The sequence below is a fragment of the Fukomys damarensis genome, unplaced genomic scaffold, assembly GCF_012274545.1.
Source record: "Fukomys damarensis isolate Sample0158 unplaced genomic scaffold, DMR_v1.0_HiC HiC_scaffold_12, whole genome shotgun sequence".
Lineage (NCBI taxonomy): Eukaryota > Metazoa > Chordata > Mammalia > Rodentia > Bathyergidae > Fukomys > Fukomys damarensis.
This window is the reverse complement of record NW_022900924.1, coordinates 30,589,956-30,615,460: the sequence shown is the minus strand read 5'-3', so window position 1 is coordinate 30,615,460 and position 25,505 is coordinate 30,589,956. Positions and strand designations below refer to the sequence as shown.

The window sequence follows — 25,505 nt, the reverse complement described above, 5'->3', positions numbered from 1 at the left end:
TTTGAAGATTAATTAATAAATACTATTTAAAATTCTTTTATATTTATTCTTCAAAATGTTTATTTCATTATTTATTTCATTAAGTTTTTATTTTGTGAGGAATAGTAAACACATTTAATATACTTATACTTAGGAGGTGTGTGTGTGTGTGTGTGTGTGTGTTTGTGTGTGCACATTTGTCATTAACAATAAATGGTTCTTTGGGGTTTAGGGGTCTTTTGTCAGTGATTTGTTTTACGAGTTGTACAAAATGACCATCCTTCAAATGCTAAGCATTTAAGGGAAGTTTCTATTCATATTCTATAAATAAACAGCAATATTGTGTGAAAAACTCAAAAAATGAATTAGTGTGTTAGGGATCTCCAGTTCTAAAAGAGGAACTTACCCAGAAAAAATTTCCTTTCACATACAGCCCTATGCTTTCTGCTGATAGGGCCTACTGAATTAGAAGGCTTATTTACAGGTAAAAATCTCTTTGATTATAATAAAAGTCAGTGGAATGTAGGAGTTTAGACTACCACACTATAAAACTGGGCTTAAGTTGTAGAATAAGTAGTATCATTGTCTAAGAGAAATGTTTATTTTTCCAAAGTTTTGCCTTTCATATCTTTCTCATAAATTTCTTTAAACATATACTTTGAATAGCTAAGGGCAAGCCCTGAAGGATGAAATATTGCAAACCAATTAAAAACAACTGAAGTGAGATTCTAAAATACAGGAGTTTTCCAACTCATGAACAATATTTAGAGAGCTGGTTAATTTTAATTCCTCTGGGAACCATAAGTCTGGGCATTAATAGGCTTAGAGTGATAAAAATGGCCATATACTATGCTCATATAGATGGTATTGTCAAAAAAAAGAAGCAATTAGTGGCAAAGAAAGTGTAAGTATGCACACATATGGTGAGCAGGTTGACATGTAAAATACAGCAAGGGGTAAGAGCCAATGACAAAAGAGAAGTGGAAACTGGGCTACCGTTTTAACTTACACAATAACAAATAAATGACTCACAAACATATCAGCCCAGTAATCTCAAATAATTAAAGATATTTTAATACATTTACTAGATTATCTTAGAATTTGTAGTCCAAAGTTTTCTTCATTTGTTCTTTCTCCTTTCTGTCTTTTTTTCTTGTGTTTTTTCTTTCTTTTTCCTTTTCTTCCTTTCTCCGCTTCTAACATATTTGTATATGTCTCTCTTATGTCCCATGATTTCCTTTATGACATAATTGACTAAATATATCTAAATTGACTAAACTGACAGATCAATCATTTAGTTGATGTAAAGGCACTGAAGAGTATTGATGGAATCTAAAATACTGCTGTTTCCCCATTGAGGAAGCCACAAAAAAAAGAGGCCAAATGGCTCTAGATATCTTTCTCAATGGTCATGATTTGAATGATACAATGTGCCTTTCCAGGGAAGGAAAAAGAAACACAAAACACCTTTCTAGACCTTGCTCTATGGTTCCATGTTAGGGCTTGTGTGTCTACCTCTAGATTATGTCCTGTGTAGTTCTTCTTTTTTTTTTCCTCATTGAGTTTATTGGTACATTTTAGGTGTACAGTACAGTTACATTCATTAATGGGATCTTTTACCTTTACATGACAGCTCTTGGTTCTCATTGTTTCCCCTTGTCCTAAAGAAAATTATACCCTAAACACATTTCTATAGAAAGTAGACCTGAGGTGACACATTTACATTTCATTTTTTATTTAAGTTACACAACTGTCACTGTAAAATGTAACAGGTAGGTTTGTAAGCTTATCTACTCTGTTATAGATTTTGTGTCAATTTTTAAGGGAAATAAGTGGATGTGAAAAGGAAATACATTTGAAAATCTGATTATCAGCAACACATATTTTATTTTTCCAAATTCAGGAAATTGGAAGACAAGCACAGGTTCATTTCCAGTACGAAAAATCTTATTACTGTGACCAGTTTAGGTGCAAAGTACTCTACAAGGGAAGGCACTGTAGTATGGCATAAATAAGAATAATTTTAGTATTCTCCATCTTAACCCTATTTATTTTGGCTATAATTCTTTTTTGGAATACTGTCTTTCCCAAAATCCAATTGCTAAAAGCTGGTTTCATTGGCAGAGAAATAAAAGAGACAGTCCAGTGAGGCTTAGAGAGCGCTGCAATTAGTTCTGTGCGCATGGAACTGCTTATCTGCCCACAATGGGGTCTGAGGAAACTCTGCTTAGTCTTTATTAGCAGTTGAATTTATATGAGAAAAAAACAGATGCTCAATTTTGCTACCTTTCCTTTTAAAGTTTAATGTGCTGTAAAATACAAGGATCTGTACAATTAAAAAGATGGTGCTTTTACTCTTTAACATGTACCAAATGCCTTTCACTCCCTTTTGTATAGATACCAGCCTATTTCTGCAAAGAATTCCATAGGTAGTCCATCCCCAGATGAGTTCCCCCATACCTTATGACCCAGATTGCTGTACTTTCAGTGAAACAACCTGAGTTAGCAGACGAGATAGCCTCAATCATTTTCTGTATTCTCTGCTGTTGGCCCACAATTGAGTCCCATGTTTGGGACTTGGGCATTCTGAAGACAGTCCTTCAAAGACAGCTCCAGGGTGCCCCACAATAATTGAAACTAGGAAAACCAGTATCAGACGTCAGTATCTTTCCTTTGGATTTGAAAACAGGAAATGACTTGGCATTTCTAATCTTGACTGGGAGACAGGCCCTGACTCCACAATTACAGAGCATAATTACTCCAAGCTCAGTCTAGGAAGAACCCCCAACTGCTTGTTGAAGACCTGCCAGGAAACTGACCTGGGTGAATGGTCTGGAAGAGAACATGAGGTGACAAGAGGCTGAGATGCCATTTTCGAGTAAATCTACATGAAAGGGCTGCTTAGAAAGGTAGAAGTTGTTAAAATCAGCTTGGCACAAGGACACACTAGAGTTTAAGTTGAGAAAATCTGGCGACATGCAGTGCTTGGGGCCTGAATCAAATATTTATAGAAACTTTGAATAGTGTGGTTAAAAAAAAAGCCTTTTTAAGAATTTTACTTTGAAAAAATTCTCATTTTCAAAGTGTATCAGAAGTGTAGTTGAAAATGATGTTGCCTCTTCAAAACATGCGTACATATGCATGTACCCACGTACATGTTTTTCAAATGACTCCCATGGAAAATGAGGCCAATGGTCCCTTACACATCCTCTGCAGGTCCTTGTCCCTTGTAAACTTATTACTCTGTATTGATGTGTCTGATGTTACTCTCCAAATCCTCAGCACACTGCGATTCCAATGCCAGTTGCAATACATAGTTCTTTGATGCTTCCTCCCTCTCCCATTTTTTTTTAATACCAACCTTTCAGCTATTAAATTGACTCCTAACAAAAGCTTTTGTTGTGGTTTGCTTATATCATGCTTGGAAGAACAGCAAATAATAGCTTACAGTAGTGGAGCTGGAAAATTTCAAAAGACATGATTCTTGTGTCCAAGTTGTTATTTCAATGGCCAAAAAAAGAGAGGCAATTTTTAGGCATGGTCTTAGAAAGCCCACCAGCATTTGGAATAACTCAAAAAGGTGAACTTAAGCAAAAAACAAGAAATTTACACAACTCTGGGACTTGATTTCTTCTCATGTGATCAGAAAAGAAAAAAGGCTGGCAAATCTCACAGGGGCTCTAGCTGGGCTTGCCAGGCATTTTGAAGTATTTACATTTGGATGGGAGCAAGGGGTCCATGCACAATGGAAGGGAGCTGCTCACAACTTGTGCAAAAAGAGCTTCAAAGTGACACCCTCCATTTTCAAATATTTGGTGTAGAAAACTCAGGACTAACAGCTTAGAAGGTAAAAGATCTCTGTTGCTGAACTTAGGGATTATTCAAAGTGGAATAAACGTACAAGTTATATAGATATACTTGCATATTACTTTATTCAGCACACAACTAAAACATTATTGAGGAGTTGCCCTAAGAAATAAAATCCAAGCGTCTTCTTGGTCATGGGGCCATACATGATCAGTCTTCTACTTCCTGACCTCTCTCTACTCAGCTCAGGACCTTGGCCATTGGCTCTTTTTTCTGCTCCTCAAAGATTTCCATTTATGCAGTGCTCCCCCCGCCCTGGCTTTTAGTGTGGACGGTTCAGTCTTTTATGTGTTGGGTTAAATATCACTTCCTTGGTGTGGACTTCTCTTCCTACACTGCCTACATTTTGGATTTTTTTTTCTAATTTCATCACCTTGCTTATTTCTTTTAGGTCCTACATGCCTTATTACTTTATTTATATATCTACTTGCTACATCATGCCCTTCTTCTTTTTTATGTTCTCCTAAAACATAAGCTCCTGAAAGACAAGGAACTTGTGAGTCTGGTTTATTACCATTCTCACTCAATAGCCTGATATTGGGTGCACGTACTGAAGAAATGTTTCCTTGATGAATGAAAAAGTAAATAACTAAATGAAAAAAAACCCACACATACATGTGCACTTGCTGTGTTTCTTTTGAGAAGTTTTCAATTGGGAACAATACAAGCAGCAAAAGAAAAAATAGGATAAGACAATTATGAAACATCAAGACTATAGATGTAATGACATCCATGACTATAAGATGCTTCATTTCCATCATGAATATTTTAGGAATGTTTTGTGGAGAACATACTTCTTAAGATAAAATGAGGGATTAGAAAAGAGAGGCCATTTTCAAATGCCTATGAGACCAGAGATTTAGCTCAGTGGTTCCACCATCTGCCTTGCAAGCACAAGGACCCGAGTTCAATCCCTGGTACCAAAAATAAATAAATAAATGAATGAATGAATGAATGATAAGATGTCTATGAATGGTGATTTAATAAAAGTGAAATGTATATATCCAGTATTATATTATTTGTTATTATTTATTATTAAAAATTCATGCCCATTGTGGAGAAATAATGGATGATCCTATGCGTGAGGAGAAAAATATACATCTTTGTGTGGCCACAACTCTTTTCTATTGTGAAGATAAGCCAATAATTGGTCTTCAAAATGCCTAAGTACAAATTCAAATTGAAGTAGACATAGGGAAAAAATAGACTATGTTATAAAAGGTAGAAGCTTTTTTTTTCCTTTCTTCAACAGAAACAAAAAGCTTAATGTGTGAGTTAGAGAAACCTTAAATTTAGTGTCTGATTCTTTTTTTTTTTTTAATATGGAACGCTTCATGAATTTGCATGTCATCCTTGCACAAGGGCCATACTAATCTTCTCTATATCGTTCCAATTTTAGTATGTGTGCTGCCAAAGCAAGCCCAGTGTCTGATTCTTTTTTATTTTTTTTCTCATTGAGTTTATTGGTACATTCTAGGTATGCAGTACAGTTACATTCATTACTGGGATCTTGTACCTTTACATGACAGGTCTTGGTTCTCATTTTTTCCCCTTGTCCCTGCCCTCCCTTTGTCTGATTCTTAGTACATGCTCATTAAACTTTTTTGAATGAAGCAGTAATAAAATTGAGAAATTAAGTAGTAATAAATTGATACCGCCCAAACTTTCTTTAGTAAGACTGATCTACTTATAATGTTCATCAGAAAAAAGAGCCTGTTTTTGACTTGGTGTCCCAGAGAAAAGCTAATGACCAGCTGTCTAAATTAAAATTTCTATATCATCATACCATCGAGGAGGCACCATTGCTTCCTAGTCCATATACATCAAGATAAAAAAATAAATGGCACATTCGACTCATAGAACTTATAAGAGAGAACATTTTTCTATTTGGCACCCAAAGATCAAATTCAAGGAAAGGCCAAGATGATAGGTTTAATCCTCACAAAATGTATGGTTAGGAAGGAAATGAGGTAAGTGTGTGAGTGAGTGGCTTTGAGAAGAGGTAGATACCTCAAGAGATGAGAGAAATGGTCTGTAAAAATAGAGGTAAATACAGAGACAGCATTTGTGTATTCAAGGATATCCTGTAAATAACCCCTTAAAGTAATTCTTCCTTGATAGGGAGTGCTTGGAGTAGAAGAAGATAAGTGAAAAATATAAATAAGTTGGAATCTTTGACACTTTTAATCTTTTATTTTGAATTTTCTTTGCTTAAGTTTTATTGTATTTAATCAACTGCATGTCCCAAGGATGTTTTTATTATATTAGATTTGAAAATCATTCACAGATGAAGGAATAGTGAACCTGTACAAATGATTCAAAAATAACAGTCTCTGATATCAGTAAGACTCCATGTGTAATACTGCTTTGCAGTAGAGGCTCCTGAGGTATGGAGAATCTCACACTCATGGATGCTTCTCCGGAGCATAATCAGAGTAACCACCTACCCTAAACCACATTTTAAACCTTTCTTTTAATAGTGACCTACAGGAAGTGATGCAAGGCCATTTAAAATAGTATAAATTGAATCCACATCCACACCCCAGGCTACAGTTGTCCTAGTGGGCACTTTCCCTTCTGATGACCCTTACCTAACTCTCCAGTTGGACAGAAAAATAGTCATTGACCGTCACCTAACTGAGATAGCATACTTTCCTTAGCTTTTTTGTAGAACTGGTACCAAGACTTGCAAATCACTGGACATTTGGAAGGTCAAGGGGCAGGTTTCATAGCTGGCTGAAGAACATAGTTTTTGGACCTCAGAAGCCTGTGGTTGTAGAAATTTTTGTTAAGATGCGATTGTGATTTCTTTGGTGTCCACTTGCCTATTTGGATGGCCACCAATCATTTCACAGACCTGATGGAACCTTCTAGCAAAACTTTCAATCTCAGCAGACCTAATAACTCTCTTTAGCTCCTGTATAAGGAATTGGTGAAATTGGCATTTTCTTTCCCAGCAGAGAAGCATTTTATGGACAAAAACATTTTATTATAAGTAAATGGACCATTGAGTAGAAAGCCAGAACCAGTTTTTTCACAACGATGCAGTTAACACTCACACACGTGAGTGTGAAGCTTGGTCTATATAGTAGGCACTTATTTTACCAAATACTCTTGTTGTTTTTTTTTAATTAAGTAACATCTTCACTGTGTTCGTTGTTGTCACACTCGGCGAACCAGAGTGTCAGTGCACAGTGTGAGCTCCAAGAGTGGCCCAGTTTGGAGTTTAAAAGGTGTGTTTGAGGTAGAGTATAAAAAAACCTTAAACTTTAAAACTGCAGACTATTGTATCCTTCTAGCTCCAGAACAGCTCTGTCTAATGCTGTCCAACTTGGCAATAAAAACAAAATGAAGAAAGCCGAAACACTTTTAGACTCACACCAAGTATGCAGTATTTCAGCCTGACAGGATTATTCCTTGGCTGGAGTGACTTATGTTGGAAAGGGAAGTTTGCATGGAAATGCCTTTGAGGTTAATTGTAATGTCATTAGTGTGATGCTATAATCACATCTCTGAATTTCCTTCATAAATTTCTTTTCTATTTTTATCCTGTTTTTATTTTTAATGCACTACTTTCTTGAAAAAGTCTACTGCAGTCTTATAAAAACACCACCCTCTTTTTAAAAGCCTTATCAAAAACTGCTTTCCACATAAATTTTAGGTTGGTAATCTGTCCTCTCCTACTTTTTCAGTTCCACTTTATTCCTTGATTGTGACATACCCCCAGAGGATGAGTGGCTTGAAATAATTTTCTTCATGTGGCAGCAGGTATTGCACTGAGGTTAGGAATAACAGGTCATGGGCTAGTATTTCCACTACGACTTCCCACTACAGTATCACCCGGAATATGGCAAAACCACTATAGATAATTCTTTTTAAGAAAATCATCTGCTTAGCCAAATCTGTGGTAGATTTGCGGCACAGACTACAGTAGAGGAGGAACTTAGTGTAAACCACAGAAACTGCTCAGAACGCTGCAAAATTATTGTCATCAGATTGTTTTGAGTTATTTTGTCCATTCTGTCTGAGATGACGGAAGCCCAGGCCTCACCACTAGGTTCTTCAGCGTTCCCAGCATTGTCTGTTCCTTTGACCTTTGAATATATTTGTCTCAATTGTTTTTGAGCTGTGGGAGAGACTCTCAGATGAGGAAACAATTGTTCCCATCTGGGACGCTGCCCCACACCAACCCACCCTTTGTTTTGGGCTCGCTTTACACTGAAAAAGTCCCCAAATTTGGCAGTGCTGCCTTCTGGTTCCCATAGGCTGATTTCTACTTCGGGAAGCACGTCTTGAATGTGACTCTTCTTGAAATATTGTCATTATCCTAATCTTGCTTGCCTTTCAAAATAATCTGCCTTAGTCTATGCCTTGCACAGTTTTGCATCATGTCAATGACTCTTTCACTCAGATCTCTTCCAATATATTTCCTGCACCAAAGTTTGAAACTACCGGTCAGGAATGGCAGAGTTTTTGCTCAAACGTTCCACATAATGGTCACTGGTTGAAGTCAGAGCCTGTCATGATATTTCTGTCCCCATAGCCAGGCAACAAATTATGCTGATACTATCAGCTTTTGTGATCTGATACAGGGAAATGAAAGTCTTTCCAGAATATCTCAGTGAGAAGAAGCATTTGTCTTAGAGGGCATTTGGCAAATAAATTCCTGGTCTAGGTAAAATAGAAAATTGTACCAAACTGGGATTTTCATAGCAAAATTACAATGGACAAAACAATTGAAAAAGTAAGCATCATGAAATTTGGAACTAATTTATATGCGTTACCTCTCTCTTGCAGGGTATATCTTATACTCAAACTACTAGAAGGAGAATTTTCATTTTGCATTTTTCAGATAAGAATTTTAATATTTATTTTGCTGTTCAGTGAAAGCAATCTATTGCAAATCTTTTATGCCATTAGCAAATTATTGTTAATATACTGTAAAATATTGGTCTACAACCACCTTCTCCCAGAAATCCACCTCCATGTACTGTTTTATTAGATAAAATAGGGCAATTGACTAGATTGTTTAAATATCACTTTAAGGAAGGAAGCTACAGAACTCAGACAAAGACTTGCTAAGGTGACACAATGAACAGGATGACTGAAGAAGTTAGTGCCTTCTTAAATATGGAACAAAAGCTTCCTATTACAGTCTAAAAAACATCATTTCTCAAATCAAATGACCGTAAGGATTTTCCTGTCCTCGCCTATGTATACAGCACAACAAAACTTTTCTTTGGTTAAATGTGGTAACTAGAGAAATGTTTAATACAATTCTAAGATTCAGCACAAGTCGGTTAATTTCCTTGCAGTTCATCACTTTGTATAAGATCTCTGTAAGTGAATTCCAGAGATCTCCAATTCCCCTTTCTGCTATTGCTCATTGGTTATAATCTCTTGATTAAAGAAAAAATGCATATTTTATGTAGATGTCTAATGAGCAAACAAATATGGTTTCAACTCTCCGTTGAAACCCAAGGTTAGTTTTATAATCTTAGACGAGCTACCTGAACTTTCTGTCACTTGATTTCCATGTGTAAAACATGAAGAAAGTAACAGTACCTCCTTGTCCCATAGCAGTCACTTGATAAATATTAGTTCCAGATACAGGATTAATATGAAGTCATAGGAAAGATGTGTTTTTATGGTTTATGAAAATATCTATATAATTCATGACACTTAAGTACCTAAATTACCTCACATTCATCCTCACACCTTTATGTAACCTAGTAAAACACTGGAAGAGCTCTACTCTAAGAGACTATAGAAAATATGGAAATGCACACTCTGCTTCTTCCTCTTGTTCCAATGAAATTAACTACGTATAATGAATACTAAGAGTGATGTTCAGGGTTCCCTTTACCAGGTTCAGGGCTACCCATGTTTATTTACCTCCTTGCACTGGGATTAAAAAATAAGTGTAGAAAAAATGAGAATCAAGACTTGCCATGTAAAGGTACATGATCCCAACAATGAATGTAACTGTACTGTATCCCTAAAATGTACCAATAAACTCAATAAAATTTAAATTAAAAAAAATTAAAAAAAAATAAGTGTAGAGCAAAAGAGGGAGGGTACACCTCAAAGAGAGCAGAGAGGTAATTGGCCATCTAGGGTTGGAGTATGTACTCAGAACTTATTTGCTGTGTTAACAAATGGCTGAATGGAAAGGGACAATGACAGCTCATAGAGTTTTTCTGGATAGTCTGCATTCACACACCTCACAGAAACTTTTTGAAATTATTCTCTTTCAAGGATACGTTTTCCCCCCACAACCTTCAAGAAATGGTATAGGATGAGCCCTCTAACATTTCATTTCTGTATGCTAGGCAAGAATGTGGAATAGGGTGCCCTGAAGTATAAGTCCTTTATTTTTAATTTGATATAAAACATTTGGGAGAAGAGGCAGGTAAGATCTCTTCCCTTTGAACAGCGGGGATTTTTTTTTTCTTCTATATTTCGAAGACCACAAGGAATTACCCTGACTGTCCTTGATCCACCTGGACCCACTTTATCTCCATTGATTGGAAGATGGAAGCCAGGCAAATATCTTTAAGTAGCCAAGAAAACAGAGTTCGTATTTAGCCAATATCAATTCTTAACATGCAGATGAGGGGATGTTGCAATTGAAACCTGAATATCTCTCCACTCACACTTAGGACACATTTTGAAAACTCCCCATAGTTTCTGTATTCTTAATACTGTGTAGCTGGGTGGACGCTATGCTAAAACTTACAGAGTGATACTAGATGATATTATTTCTCTCTAAACATCATTTTAAAGCCTTCCAATTGTTGAAATCCTTGGAGTTCTCGATATTATCTCTTTTTTGATTTACATGAAAATCATGTTCCTGTAAGTTAAATGAATATTTATGTATGAGAAAACTGACCAATATATTCAACAGATTTTGTGGACTTTTTTAAAAACTTGGTTTTGGAAAATACACACATACATTTTGCCAAGAACTTGCCCCTTAATGTTTAATCTTGTGGCTTTCAGGGGAAATCTAATTTGTATCCTTCGTTTATCCTCGACTCAACAGATTGTTGCACGATTAGCCAAGTGCTGGATGGCTTTACGGCCCACAGGGCTTTCTGGGTTTCTTGATTCTCTCTGAGCCAGGTTGCCTTGCTTCTCAGTCCTGGTTGGTCACAAATGCCATACATTTGTAACTCTGTCCAACTATTTTAAAAGCAAGTCATGCTATAAATAATGGACCCTCGCAGTGTTTGCAAAGCCTGAAGAGTTATTTCTCTGACTTTGTCCCATCTCCAAAGGCCTCTCTGTATTTACTGTGAGGTTTATTAGATAGATATGAATATGATAAATGAGACATAGGATTTTCCAGTGAAGTAAATGACTCAAGATAGAATGGTGGTTTTCTATGTATGGACGATAGTGGCCTGCTAAATGTATTTCGGTTGGGTTTTGAGAGCACTAAAATGCCAGGGTGTCTCTCTCAAGCCTTTTAAAACCAAACAGTTTACTCCGGTTTGCAGTGTGAGGTGGTCACTGAAGTTTGGCCTGACTCCTTCTTACCGTTGTTTTGAATTCCCATCTGCTCATTTCTTATTCACATGCACCGTCATGGCTAGGCCCTTGTTTGTCCATCGATTCTCTTCACAGTCTAGAATATAGGCTTAGATAGCAGCATTGCTGGTGATAGGGAGATAGAAGAAAGACTTACATGAACCCTACAAGAGCCAGTGCTTTCTAACTCCTTTCACATTACTCTCTTCTTCACCCTGCAAGACAGATTCCCATCATACTCCTTTTTGGATAAAGTTCTATTCCTGGCATTTAATCATCTTTGTCTTTTCTTCCAGGGTGTGTGTGTGTGTCTGAATGACTGATATATCTCTATCTCTATCATCTATCTTAGAAAGAACCATAGAGCACAATAGTTAATATTGCTTCCGGGAGCTCAGAAGAAACTTCTGGTGCCATTGTTTTTCCTTTTCTTGAGAAGAACACCTGTTTTGAAACATGGCAGGAATTCTGGTGTCCCTCAGTGTCTTCCCTCCTGGGCCCAAACTTTCTTTACCTGCATTTCCTACTAGATCCTCTATGCCCTACTTCTTGTGCTGGGAACTGAACCTTCTGTCTGAATTCCATTAGTGGAATTACAACTAGTGTCTTGGAACTTGAGGAAGGATAGAGGGACTTCAGAGTCTAAGTAATAAGAGAGGATTTTCTGACACCCATAGTAAACACAAATACATTTTCTTATGTACAAATTATTGAAATGAGCAGTTGGATACCATAGAATTATTGCTGTAGATAACACAGTATTTGTTTTATTGTATAAAGTAACTGTTATTTCTTTGTAGCATCAAACTACTCTGTGACAAACTATACTGCTGTCACTATATTTCCAAGATAAAATGAGCTCTAATTTTCAAGTAATAAATATACAGTTGAATTTGTATAACCCTAACAAATTCTTGAATAGGGAGTTACTTTACCCCAAAACTTCCTCTTAAAAGTATAAGGTTGTGGACGTTAAATTTGCCAAATGGAAATACGGATCTTGATAGCCATTTTAATATTACAGAATGAGTGATCACCTTAACCAGCTCACCATTTTATAGATAGAGAAACTGAGGCCTACAATGGTAAGTCATATCTTCTGTCATTCCGTAGTATTCCCTGGCTTTGCATTTTCTTTAAAAATAAATGTAAAATAAATCTAATTATTCCATGGAAGAAGGCACCGTTCATTATTAATGGAATTTCTTTTTATTCAATTTTGTGGTGTCCACAACAAGATTATAAAAACAATAATTTAATTTAGAAATCTTTTCAGCTTCAGCAAGGTTATTTTGTGAAGTTGGAGATAAATGACCAGAAGAAAACTTCACAAAATTAGTGTTTACACTTAATCTGGCAACTAGCTATAATTTGATTGGTAAAAAATTCATTTGGTGTACCTCTGGCCCTTTGCTGCTGGATAATGAAAATTTATATCTGCGTTTCAGACATCTGGGGAGGGCCTGACAGCTTTGGGGCCGAATGAAAGATGATGTCACACTGACCCCTGTCAGCATTTCCTCACAGACTGGTTACCCTAAACCCAACAGCAGTCACACTTTTTTTTTTTTTTCCCCTGCCAGAGCCGACTCTCATTTTAGTTTGGAAGGTTAATGACACTGTAAATCTAATAGGCCATTTTAGTGCCATCATGTGGATATTAAAAAATCATGTGACTAGTCAGAGGACCATATGTGGGGTTCACTGTTGTCTAATGGCAGGAATAAGAGGCTATAACAAGGCACTGAGGGCAGCCGGTGTTTGGAATTAATTTCAAAAGCATAGCTACCTTTAAACTAATTCAGCATCTCTGCTAATGATTACTGCTTGCCATTTCAATTAAGTTTGCTTTAATAAGCTAGTTCAGATCAGATAATGTGAGATCCTAGAAAGCTCTTCATTACTTATAAATTCATCAGTACCTCATGTCCCACAGATCAGTAGTGCCCCACAGAACTTTCTGTCACGATGGACATGTTCTCTGCCCATGCTGTCCAGTACTGTGGGCCCTCGACACACGTGACTTTTCAGCTCTTGAAACATGGCTAATGATCTAAGAAGAAGAAGTTGAAATTTTTAATTTATTCAACTTTAAATAGTGACATGTGGCTAGTGGCTGCCATTTTGGATAGCACAATTTGGAGCAACTTTTTAGAGAAAACTAAGGTTATCAAAAACAGTAACAAAAGAGATTTTATTCCAGTCTCTGGTATGCCTCTCACTGATTACCATATTTAGGGGGTAAAACAGAATTGAAATATGATACCAATTTTCTAGAGTGAATGTAACCATTATGTGCTTTCAAATGTGCACTAATAAATGTAAAAAGAAAAAAAAAACAATAAAAAGTAAAGAAAAGCCAAGCTACCTGGTGAGAGAGCTGAAGTCTGAATTATCTTTGTATCCTCATAAAGTCTTCTGTACAGATTAAAAAAATATAAAGTAATAAAGGAATAAATGAAATGATACATGAACAATGGATAAATAAAAAGAAGAAATTTAAGTTATTTTTTTTTCCACTTAACTATTTCTTGGTATCTTTTCCCTGAGAAGCCAGACAGGGAAAAATCATAAAATTTGATAATCAGATGAATCCTAATTGATTACTTATCGCTACTAATCTAAAACCAAACCAGGGTAACTTCCACAAACTTACTTGGACCTCCATTGAGATATCTTTCTGCAGCTCCAGAAGCTATGCTCTTTCATAGGTAACTTAGGTAACAGAAAGCTCACCGGCCCAAGCTGGTCAAAGGCAGAATGGGCTGTTTTTGAGAACTTAACGCAAACACTTGAATTAGAAAGAAGCTGAGAAGGGAGGAAATAATTCTTTGCATAGTGAGGTTATTGATTGTGTAGCCAACAGAAGCATAAAAAGAGGAACCAGAGTTTTTTGTTTGTTTGTTTGTTTTGTGCTGGGGATTGAACTCAGGACCTTGGGCTTGTGAGGCAGGCAGTGGCACCACTGAGCTAAATCCCCAGCCTGAAACCAGAATTGTTTGTGAATTTTATTCTAATATACTTACTAAAGCATTTTAAAACAATTATTCATGACTCTTATGCTACCCTCAAAATTATAGCAAGGATGATGACTATAGTCATTATGATGATGATAATATTAGTTCATATTTATTACTGTATACTGCTTCAGAAATAGTGCTAAATTCTATGTAAGGATTTTCCTAATTAATCTTCACAGCGCTAAGAAACAGTTCTAATATTTCCCTATTTTACAGATGAATAGTAGGAGAGAGTGTAAATAGCTTTTTAAAGGTTGGTTATATGACCAGTGAAAGGCAGAAATGGATTTTGAACCCAAACTACCTGACTCTAGAATTTATATCATTAAATATTATTCTCTATTGTGTCATTCTATAAATTTCCTTTTTAATTTCATTGATCCATTCAGAAAATATACTTTGAGGACCAACTATAGGCTAGGAACTATCCTAGTTAACAAAACAGAAAAAATCCTGCTTTCAGACTATATCTTCACTGGAGAGAACAGAAAATAAGTTAAGAAAAATATGTACTCTATAATATAGAAGTTAGTTCCAGGAAGGAAAGAATAAAGCAATAGAGAAATGTAAAGTATAAGCAGGTAGGAAAATAGAAATTCTAGGTAGAGAAAATCTTACTGAAAAAGTAATATTTTGGAAAAAGAAGCAAGTGAATTTTATGTTCTAACTGTATAATTGTGTATGATAATTATATATTATATATAATTTTCTACTAATGTATGAAGCCTTCTACTATTTCACTAAGACAAGAGTTGGCTATAGAATCATTTCCTAAGCTGAGGATGACCTTATAAAGATTTGTTTTAAATATCTAAAATAAATTGATGTTTTGTTGTGCGCAGAACAATAGAATGCTAATTTCTTCTTTTCGTGAAATTATTTTCAACTGACTTTTGATTCTGTGTCATTTCAGGGACTACTTCTATAGCAAGGTGAGGATAATCCACTGAATTTTACAGTTGTGCCAAAAGGCCACAGCAGTGACCCCAGGGCCCCCCAGACCAGGCAGGTAGTTCAGGAGTATAAGCACACGTGTACGGCTGCATGTGCTGAGGGGGGGCGAGCGGTTGATGTGGGATGAGTGGGAGGAGAGAACGTTCTGTGTTGGATTTTCATGCCTTCTCCCTCAAACCCAAGGTCACTGTGAATTTTAGTATGGTGCACCATCCTCTGTCAAAATAAAATTACACGAGTAATAAAAGAGAGAAACTTAATTCCAAAGTTGAATTTGGGAAGAAGTAACAGGGTTTGTGCACACCCGATACAGAATGATTAAGAAATAAAAGTTAGTAGGGACAAGACCTCGCTAGGTTATATTTAAACACACACGAGAAAATTTTCCTCACTGGGCAAAATATTCCACAGGTTTGAAGTCCTGTGTGAGACCACAGGTTATGGGTTTTATCTGAGAGACACTCTGCCTCCCCCTGCCTCACTGCGGGTGCATAGCACTCCCTGGCCTCTAAAATACTCTTTCTAATCCAAAGGAAAGTGTCCTTTTGTGACCTTTGGTATCACTTCCTGTTTTTCCTTATAAATTTCCCACCCGAGTTGAGGCATTGTGGGATCATGGCCTAAAGGAACTTTGCACTATATTGGCAAATCAGTAGTACTATACACCCTATTTTAGTGTCCACCTTTCTGTGAAGATTTAACAAATTCTACCGCCAGTTAATAACAGTCTTGTTCATGTGTTCTCTGTGAGGGTTTCATCTTACACATAACATTGATTAAATAGGTTTTATGTAATTTTTCAGAAAGCACAAATTTTTTAAACCTAATTTTTTTTAAAAGCACACAGTAAGAATCTTTTTTCCTTTAACACAAAAATATATTTCCTAGTTCCAGACTCCTGACAGCTTTACTAAAATTTTAGCTTTACAAGGATTATAGTGATCAAATTATTATGGTCGTGAGCATTAATATTACCCCAAAGGTTTTTTTAAAGAATCAGATTTAATTAAAAGGACTAAGAATTTAGAATGTGTAATGACATTTTTAAACTCCTAAGCCATAATATAAATACCTATTATGTTGGTGGATGAATGAGATAAACAATCCTATGTTGATGTTTTTAATAACTTTTAAATAATGGGCCAATATATTTATTTTAAGTATTTTATATAAGTTGTGGTGAGATTATGTTAATTGTTGTCAATTTACAAAAATGCTTAAGATTTTTCTAATTCCTTTATCTCTCGGAACTCTAGCTATTCCAGTTTACTACAAATCCAAAATGTAACCCTAGGTCAGCATCTTTCCACTTATTATTGTTTTCTTGCATCCACAGAAATGTTTTACAAAAAGCTAAAGGAAATACCAAGAATGTACTAGCTCCATTTCTAGCTGTAGTTCATTTCTGCAGGCAAGAGGGTTAGTAAACTTCTCTGCGGAAGTCAAATCAAAGTGCAGAACCATATAGCCAGTGTTTGTTCTGCTGTCCAAATTCACACCATTTTGTCTTAAGTTTGTCTTTGAAGTATGTGGCTCTGGTTATCTGTTATGTGAATCATCCTCCCTCCTCTTACTGAACAGAGCAAGGAAGTCAAGGTCAATCTATGGACGTAGGGTGTTCAGTCGTTTGCTCTATACCGTACCTCCCCTGTGTAGCTTAGAGACTAAACTACTCCATGGTGAAATTTTATGACTTAAATGACAGAGACTATATTTATTCTGTTTTTTAAAATTAGTTCATGTAAATTGTGAGCATGGATTAATGTCCTTTTTTTTCAGATACACAGTCAAGTTATTATTGATAACACTTGCTATCTTTTTACTATGCATATCTGTGTGCCTTTCCTGAAGAGTTTAAATATTTTGATAGTTTGAGGAACTCTCATTTAACAATCAATATGCCACGAAATCTTAATAAGATTTTCTCAATGTTGAAAAGTATTTTCATGAATATTATTTCAGTGTGCGTATTGTGTGAATGCCTTAAGTTGAAATGTCAATTTAGTGATATTTGATCTTTTTAACCTATCATGTACATTTTTAATGAGAAGGTTTAATTAAGGTAAGCATTGGCTTCATTTTTCTTTATTTTAGAATAGTCAAAAGATGTACAGAGGAGTCTTGGAGGAAGCCAGAAGACTTCACAACCTAGTGGCCAGTGGTCAGACCCACTTGAACACTAGAAACAAAACAACATATTTACATCCTATAAACTCTGAATAAGTGAGAAGAATTTCTATGAATGGGTCAAACACTATACCTTTTGAGAACAAAGTTTAGATGGGGATCATTTTGATATCCGATAATGGCAACTGAATAGTACTATGCTATCCTACTAGGAGACAAAACAGACTTGAGATTTAAGAATCAGTGATAGCAACCAGCAAACTTTGTTATTGCACAACACACAAGAGGTGGAAGCACTTGTGAGTTGACTCCATTTGTGGTTCAGAAAAATGAAAGTTGACACTAAAACAACTCTGGCTCTCATACAACTCACAGCAAATGCTCAATAATGAGAAATACGTCTTTTAGGTCTAAAATTTTCTGTGTTGTGAGAAAATATGAAGCATAAATCATATCAAACGATTCCTGGCATTAGGCCTTCAGGATGCATTTGTTTGAAATCAAGGGCCAAACTGCCTGGAAGAGTGAGAACTGCGAGATGCCAGGGCAGGCGAGATGCCAGGCTTCGAGCCCGCACGTGGTTTCTGGAGAGACCTGTGTGCACGATCCTCGTGTGCTTTCAATGTGGTTCCCTTGAACTGATTTTGTAAATTAACAATATTAGGCCTTCTGTGGGAATGAAAGTGCATTAGTCACAGTGCTTTTACTTTACCCAGCAAAGAAATCTATTGTTCTTTTGTAATAAAATGGTTCCAGGGAAGAGTGAGGGTGAATTTTGCCACATCAGGTAAAAGGCATCACATTTAATTTTCAGGCAGGTTTAATGAGGAATTTTAATAATGAGCGCAAAAGCAATTAATGAGCATAACTTCGCGAAACAGCTCTTCGAGGGCAACTGAACTGGCTCTGGTTTTTACAAGTGTATGCAGCCATCACTGAATAGGAGCCAGGCATCAATTGTTCCCAGTGAGTAAGGACATAGGATATGGCAAAAACTCACAGCAATTTATTACCAGAATGTTTAAAAAGAAACGCAGGATTCCAGAAAAGGAGGATTTCCATGGATTCATGTTTAAATTCACCATAAGTGATTAATCTTTGTGTTCCATTTTTTGTCCAAGGTCGGTTTTACACACCATGTAAAATCACTTCTTTAAAAGAGAGTCTGCTTTTTTCAAGAAAAGGAAGGAGGAGGAGGAAAAAAGAGAATGGGTCTCCTAAAAAGTGCTTCATAAGGCTTCTTTCACATGATTTTTTCTTCTTTATTTTTGGAAGAGTTTAATCTAAGAAATACTGTGCAAGCAATAATGGTGATGAAATTTAAATTTAAGCAACCATGGCTACTTTCAATAAACAATACTAATTTTCAAAACACTGCCTTTTTATTTTAAATTTTCTGTAAGAAAAGCCTGAGCATTTATTTTTCTAAATCTTCATGTTGCTCTGATTTTTACAGAGAGAATATACATATATACACACATATATATGTGTGTGTGCACGTGTGTGTGTAATATTTTTTCTTACAAAGTTTTAGCCATTTATTTTAATAGAGAAACTTTTGTTATAATACAATGTAATAATATTGGTACCTCTAAAGAAAATATATTTATAAGAAATTTAGCTAGAGAAATATTTTCAGAATCATCTACTATAACATTTCTTAGAATTTGTTGGAGACCACTTACCTCATGGGATTTATTAGTACAAAAACTTAAAGCCTTAAAGAAAGAGAACTGAAAAAAAAAAGACAACGAATCTTTTCCCCTCTGAAATCTAACCAAGAGCTTCTAAAAGCTATGACTGAAAGGGTTTTCATGCAAAGTGCAGCTTCTTAGCGTTAGTTTTTTTAAAATTAAGAATAAATGTAGTGATCTTGGGCTTCACTCGTTCAGTGTATAAACATCAATGTGACTCTCTAAATATATCTTTTCTATTTCTTATATGAAAGATGTAATCATCTAATTAAACTAAACTGAACTAATATGTATTGGGCGCCTATTCTCTGCGAGCTTAGATTCTGGCTGCTGGTATTACAAACTGAGTCAGGCCTGCTTAATCCCACTGACACTCATGCGTGTTACGTTTTTAAAATGTTGGCTTTTACAAAGCCACAAAGCTGGGTCAAATATAGCTGCATTGCCTTCTTCAACCTAAATGTTTTTAGCAATTGAAAGATAGGGGCAGTGGAGACACTCAGAGATCTTTAGATGAATGGTATCATACAGCTGTGTATTATTGCTAATTCTTTGTTCTCAATCACTTGTTTTCAAGGACACTGAAATCCATGTAGCCCCTAAAAAAGATAAACAAGGGCACGTCACTTTTCTTCCTCCAGTCACAGACTAAGGAAATTATTCCACATAATATATAGCCCTTCAGCCATGGGAGCAGGAAGTGTTTACTGCTCAAGTCGGGGTCCCAGTTGGTAAAATAAACGGAAACTTCTGGCCTACATTTAGGACTCTCTTTCAAATAAAAACTTCATTTTCTCCAGGAAAATACAGTGGAATTATTAGCAAAATATTCATAAAATTGGGCAATCTTTAAAGACTACAAAAGCATAACTTTGCTTTTTATTTTTTTTTTCTGCTTTAGGGCCAGTTAAGTTTGTTTAAAAAGAAAAATCTAAAGCTACAAAAAAAAAAAAAAAAACTATGGCATTTCCTTCTCTGATCTTTAAAGCTGGTTCAGGCTCATCTGTTTGGAGTTATTTAGTTGTGTCTCTATTTGAAAATGAGCCTCCATAACGTTCTCTCAATGGAGTGAAAATTGAGTGGGTCAAAATGGAGTGAAAAGCTGAATATTTCACACTTGATAAACATTTCCTTTAAAAAAGGAAAATAAAAAATTTTAAAGGCCAAAATACGATGAAATTAAATAAGTTCTCATATATTTCTTTCTACACTTTCTTGTTTCCTTTTTTGTGCTTTTGAACGTATTTATGTTTGAAATTAAACCTGATTTAACTCTGCACAGGCATTTTCCCCGGTACTGTAGAGACTCATTCATTCAGGAGATAATCTTTGAATACATACGATGTGTCTAAAGTCTGCAGGTCAAGTATAAGAGAGATAGAAGCTATCTTTGCCCTCATGGAGCTTCCATTCTTTGGTGCCAATTAATATAATGCTAAATGTGTGGGTGAAAATAAGTAAGGGCTAAATAAGGAGAAGTGCAAAGAAAGAAACAAAACAGGATCAGTGACAGTGTCTGGGGATGAGTTGGGATGAGGGTTTACTTTAAAGGTGGAGGTGAGGAAAGGGTTACTGGAGAAGTGCTATGTGAGAGAAACCTGGACAACAGAAGGAACTAGTGACTGTAATATCACAGAGGAGGGCCTTGAAGTCAATGGTAACAGAAGGTGCAAAGGTCCTGAGGTAAAGAGATGCTTGCTGTATTTTGAGACCATTGAGACAGGTCAGAAGCATAATAAATGAGGAGTAAACACTGAGGTTACTGAGTTAGGTGAGGGTTGAAAGCATCAGCATGGAGGTCACAAAGTGGAGGAAGCCAGTGTGCTTTTGTTGCCTGTGTTGCTATATCTTCACATTGTTTTAAAAGATAATGCAAGTGGTCACTTGTTATTATGATTGAAACATAAAATGTTCCCCATAGACTCATGTATTGAGGATTTGAGCCCCAGTGCAGCAGTGTTCAGCTGTGGGACCAGAGAGGTGATTAGATTATGAGAGCTCTAACTTCATCAATAGATTAACCCACTGATGAGATCATAATTAGACAGCACTGTTGGGAGGTGAGGTAAAGAGGAGGTGAGCCTGGTTGAAGGAATTGAACTGGGGAATATGACCTTGAGGACAATATTGGGTCCCTGGCGCCTCTCTCTCCTGCTATCTCTTTCCCTCACTGCCTCCTGGTTATCATGAGGTGAGCAGGTTTGCTTCTTCGAGCCCTCTGCCATGACATTGTTGTTTGCCATAAGCCTAAAAGCAATGGAGCCAGTCAACCCTGGACTGAAACTTCTGTGATGTGAGCTAAGGCAAACTCTTCCTCTTTTTGGTTGTTTATGTCAGGTGTTTTATCACAGCAATGAAAAGCTAACGCACTTTTAAGTTTTGTTCCTATGTATAAGCAATTTAGCACATGCTGCTGCTTATCTAGTTCCTTTTGCTCATGACATTACAGATAACTATAATCCCTGTCCCGTAAGCATGAGAATATAGTCTGTACAGTTCATGGAATAAGGGCTCTGGATTTTATCCTGGATGCAGTAAAAAGCTGTCAGAAAATTATAACATGGAGGATGGCACAATCTGATTTATGTTGTCTTGAGACCGTGCTGGCTGTTGTGGTGAAAACCAATTTTCTGGATGTGAATGGAGAGGCTGAGGCATTGAAGAAGGGTGATAGAATTGCAGGGAGAGGAATGTGGACAGTTTTTAGATACTGTATGTGCCGACATGGAACACTTAAAAAACTTTCCTGATGGATTTGATGCAGATATATGGAGAAAGAGAAATCAAGAATAACTTTTAGGTGTTTGGTTTGGGAAAAGGGATGACAGGAAGAGCCACTGGAGAGATAAAGATGATGGGGAAAAGAGAGTTCATGAGGAGTGGGAGAAGAGGACAGTGTTTCAAGAGCTCCGTATTCAGGAAACTAAATCTGAGGTAACCATCAGGCAGTTATAAGGAAATGTCAACTGTACAACTGGATATAAAGATCTGAAACTTAAAGGTGAAGCTAAGACTAAAGTTATAAACTGAAGCCATGATCATAGATGCTATTTAAAGTCCCAGAACTGTATCTACCACATTAAGAAGAGAATAATAGCCTACATATAAACCCTCAGATATTACAGCATCTAGAGAAGGAACCAGTAAAGAAAATCAGGTAGGAAATCTGTGGAATTTGTGTTGTGTTATGCAAGTTCGTGGAAAAGCCTATTTGAAGAAAGAGGTAGTACACAGTGATGTTTTATGTTGCTGAGGAATAGGACATCAGATAACTGAGCATGTTTAGCCAATTTGGCAAGACCAGAGAAACATGGAGAAGTGTTCCCTGTGTGCTAGGAAGAGAACACTGCAATAGAAGGTAAGCATATATGCAATCCAAATAATTGAGGTGCATAGTAAAAGAAGGAGGGTGGTTTTGTTCATGTGTTAGGTTGGTTTTTTTTTAATAATGGGCTGACCATTGGGATAATGTCCCAAGTACTGCAGTGCGATTCTTAGGCCTCACAAAAGAAGAAAAAATATTTATAAAGTGACAGAGCTCACATATTAATGATAGGAATATATCATGTGCTGCCATTGTGGTAAATAGTTTAGAAGTTTCTTACTGTATTCCAAAGTTGCTGAGGAAAAACAGTAAGTCCTCAAAAAGATCCGGACACCTATATTCAGTGTACTGTTAATGATATCAGGGAGCTGGAAGTACCTAAATATCCATTAAGTGTTGAATGAATAAGCAAAGTTGGTGCTTTCATAAATTGGAATGCTACTCAGCAATAAATAGGAATGAACTACTTGTATATGCTACTCAACAAATGAATCTCTCAGACCCCATGTCAAGGGAAAAAACTAGACACAGAGTACATGCTCTTTGATTACACTGATATAAAATTCTAGACAAACTAATCTACATTGATTAGTATAGGAAAAGTAATCTATACTGATCAATAATCGCCCAAAGTGGAAGGTGGAGAAGGGAAAATTCACTGAAAAGGAATGAAAAGGAGTGCTCTGGGGGATTGTAATTGCTCTCTGTTTCTGCTAGAGTGGTGGCTACTTACATGGTAACACACATTATCAAAGCTTATCTTCTTATGTAAAATGAATGAACTATATATGTCTCAATAAAATTGAGATCAAATTCTATTTATATTCTAGATAGTAGGCCCTTGTTTGAGGATCAGGTGGTAAAATGTTTTTCCCCTATTGTGGATTGTCTCTTCACTCTGCTGGTGGTTTCTCTTGCTGTGCAGAAGCTTTTCAATAAGGTGAGATACCAGTTGATTCTTTGTGCTACTTCTTGCGTGACTGAGGTTTTGTTCATAAAGCCTTTTCCTATACACATATCTTCAAGAGTTCTGCCTAACCTATCTTCTAGCAGGTTGAGTGTTTCTGTCTTAATATGTACATCTTTGATCCATTTCTATTTTAGTTTAGTGCATGATGAGATAACTTTTAATCTTTGGCAAGTTGAAACCCAGTTCTTCCAACACCATTTATTAGAGAGGCTATCTTTCCTCCAGTGAGGATGTTTGGCTCCGTATCAAAAATGAGGTAGCTGATTTTGTCTGGCATGGAGATTCCTCAAAAACCTAGAATTAGAGGTCCCATTTGACCCAGATATTCCCCTGTTGGGTATCTTTCCAAAAGAATTAAAAGAATCATACCACAGCAATATATACCTACCCATGTTCATAGTAGCACAGTTTGTAATAGTGAATTCTTGGAAACAATCCAAATGCCCATCAATTTGTGACTGAATAAGGAAGATGTGTTTTTTAAAAAATAAAATGGAGTACTACTCTGCCATAAAGAATGATAAACTAGAGACATTTATAGCTAAATGGATGCACAACGAGGCCATACTCAAGTGAAATAAAAAGGACACATATGTAAATACTGAATTATCTCTCTGGTATAAGAAACTGAAAGCATAAATGAGGACCAAAATGTATAATAATGTGAAACAAGAAGCAAAGAATCAAAGGGGAACTAGGGGTGTGGGGGAAAGGAAAGAAGGAAAATTAAAAAATATGAGAAAAGACGGAAAAAAGGGTAAGCTTTTGTAAATAGGGAGGGGTAGAAAGGTGGCAGGAATGGAAGGGGAATGGGAAAAAACAAGGACTAAGATATATCATGTACAGGTAAAAATTACCAATGATGAATGTGATCATAGTGTATACCTAAAATGTACCAATAAGGTCAATTTTTTAAAAAATGAGAGTGATCGAGAGAGACAGGGAGACACAGAGAGCTCACTTGATCTCTTGATTAGTTTCCTCAGTGCTGTAATTTTCCTGTCACATTTGTAAGATATTCACCTTGATTTCTTTGAGAATTAGCTGTTTTATGTTTGTCACTGTTTCACTCAGTTACTGATATTTGTTGTATATTGTTCAGGTTCTTTCTTGAGTCATTAACAATCATACCACCATGCCTTTAGAAATGTTATTCTTGTCATTTACTTGGTTATTTTATCCCTAGTCTAATATGTAACATAATTTAAATAGAATATATCTAAACACATATCTATATATGTTCTAAGTGCTATCATCATTAAGGTGGGATATGTATAATAACATTATTAACTTGACATAATTTATTATTCAAATTACACTGTATATTTCCTTTTCTAATAACTGATTTTGTAATCATAAATAATAGGCGTTATGAGCTTTTGCTTTCTAAATAGGTAATTGGAAGGAGGGCATTTCATAGAAGCTATACCACACATTTCAATAAATGTACCCAATTCTCTTGAATATCTAGAAAACAATTATAACAGAAAAGTCATGAGCTCTGAATAAAACTGGTCCTGAATCTCAGCCTTGCCAACATCTGCATGAGTTTAGACAAATTCTTTGTCCTCACTGAGTTTTCATTTTCTTATCTGTAAAAAGATAAAGCAATACTTATCTTTCTATCATATTGTAATGTTTAAAGGTAACCGTAATGTAAGTAAGTTGCTAGCACAGTGTCTAGCTTGCTAGGAGACTGGAAATTCTATATGTTATTTCTTTTTTTTATGCACTTTGTTAACATAGTAAAGGGAACAAGAGCTGTCTTAAATTCCTACAGGAATGCCAGTAAGAGTTAAAATTTATCAGAATTTTAAACATTTCCAATGACAAGGCATCACTTTATCAAGCCTAGCAAGAGTCATCAGGCATTATCAAAATCTTTTATGACACATGATTTTTGAGCTTTTGAACTGGAATATCAAGAAGACTTACCAATATCATATTAAAAATTTTATTTTTCTTAGAAATTAGTACAGTTCCTCATCTGCATATATAAATCCATACAGTTGTGTGTGTGTGTGTATATATAT

At 36.0% G+C, this 25,505-nt stretch overlaps 1 protein-coding gene and 1 non-coding gene across 7 annotated transcripts in view; one reads left to right on the top strand and one right to left on the bottom strand.

Annotated features, from left to right (window-relative positions):
* Mecom (MDS1 and EVI1 complex locus) overlaps positions 1–25,505 on the top strand; it is a 548,121-nt gene that overhangs the window by 406,537 nt on the left and 116,079 nt on the right. The window lies entirely within an intron of this gene.
* Positions 5,163–5,265, bottom strand: LOC117285819. Its single transcript, XR_004516917.1, has one exon. It is a non-coding gene; the product is annotated as a U6 spliceosomal RNA (small nuclear RNA).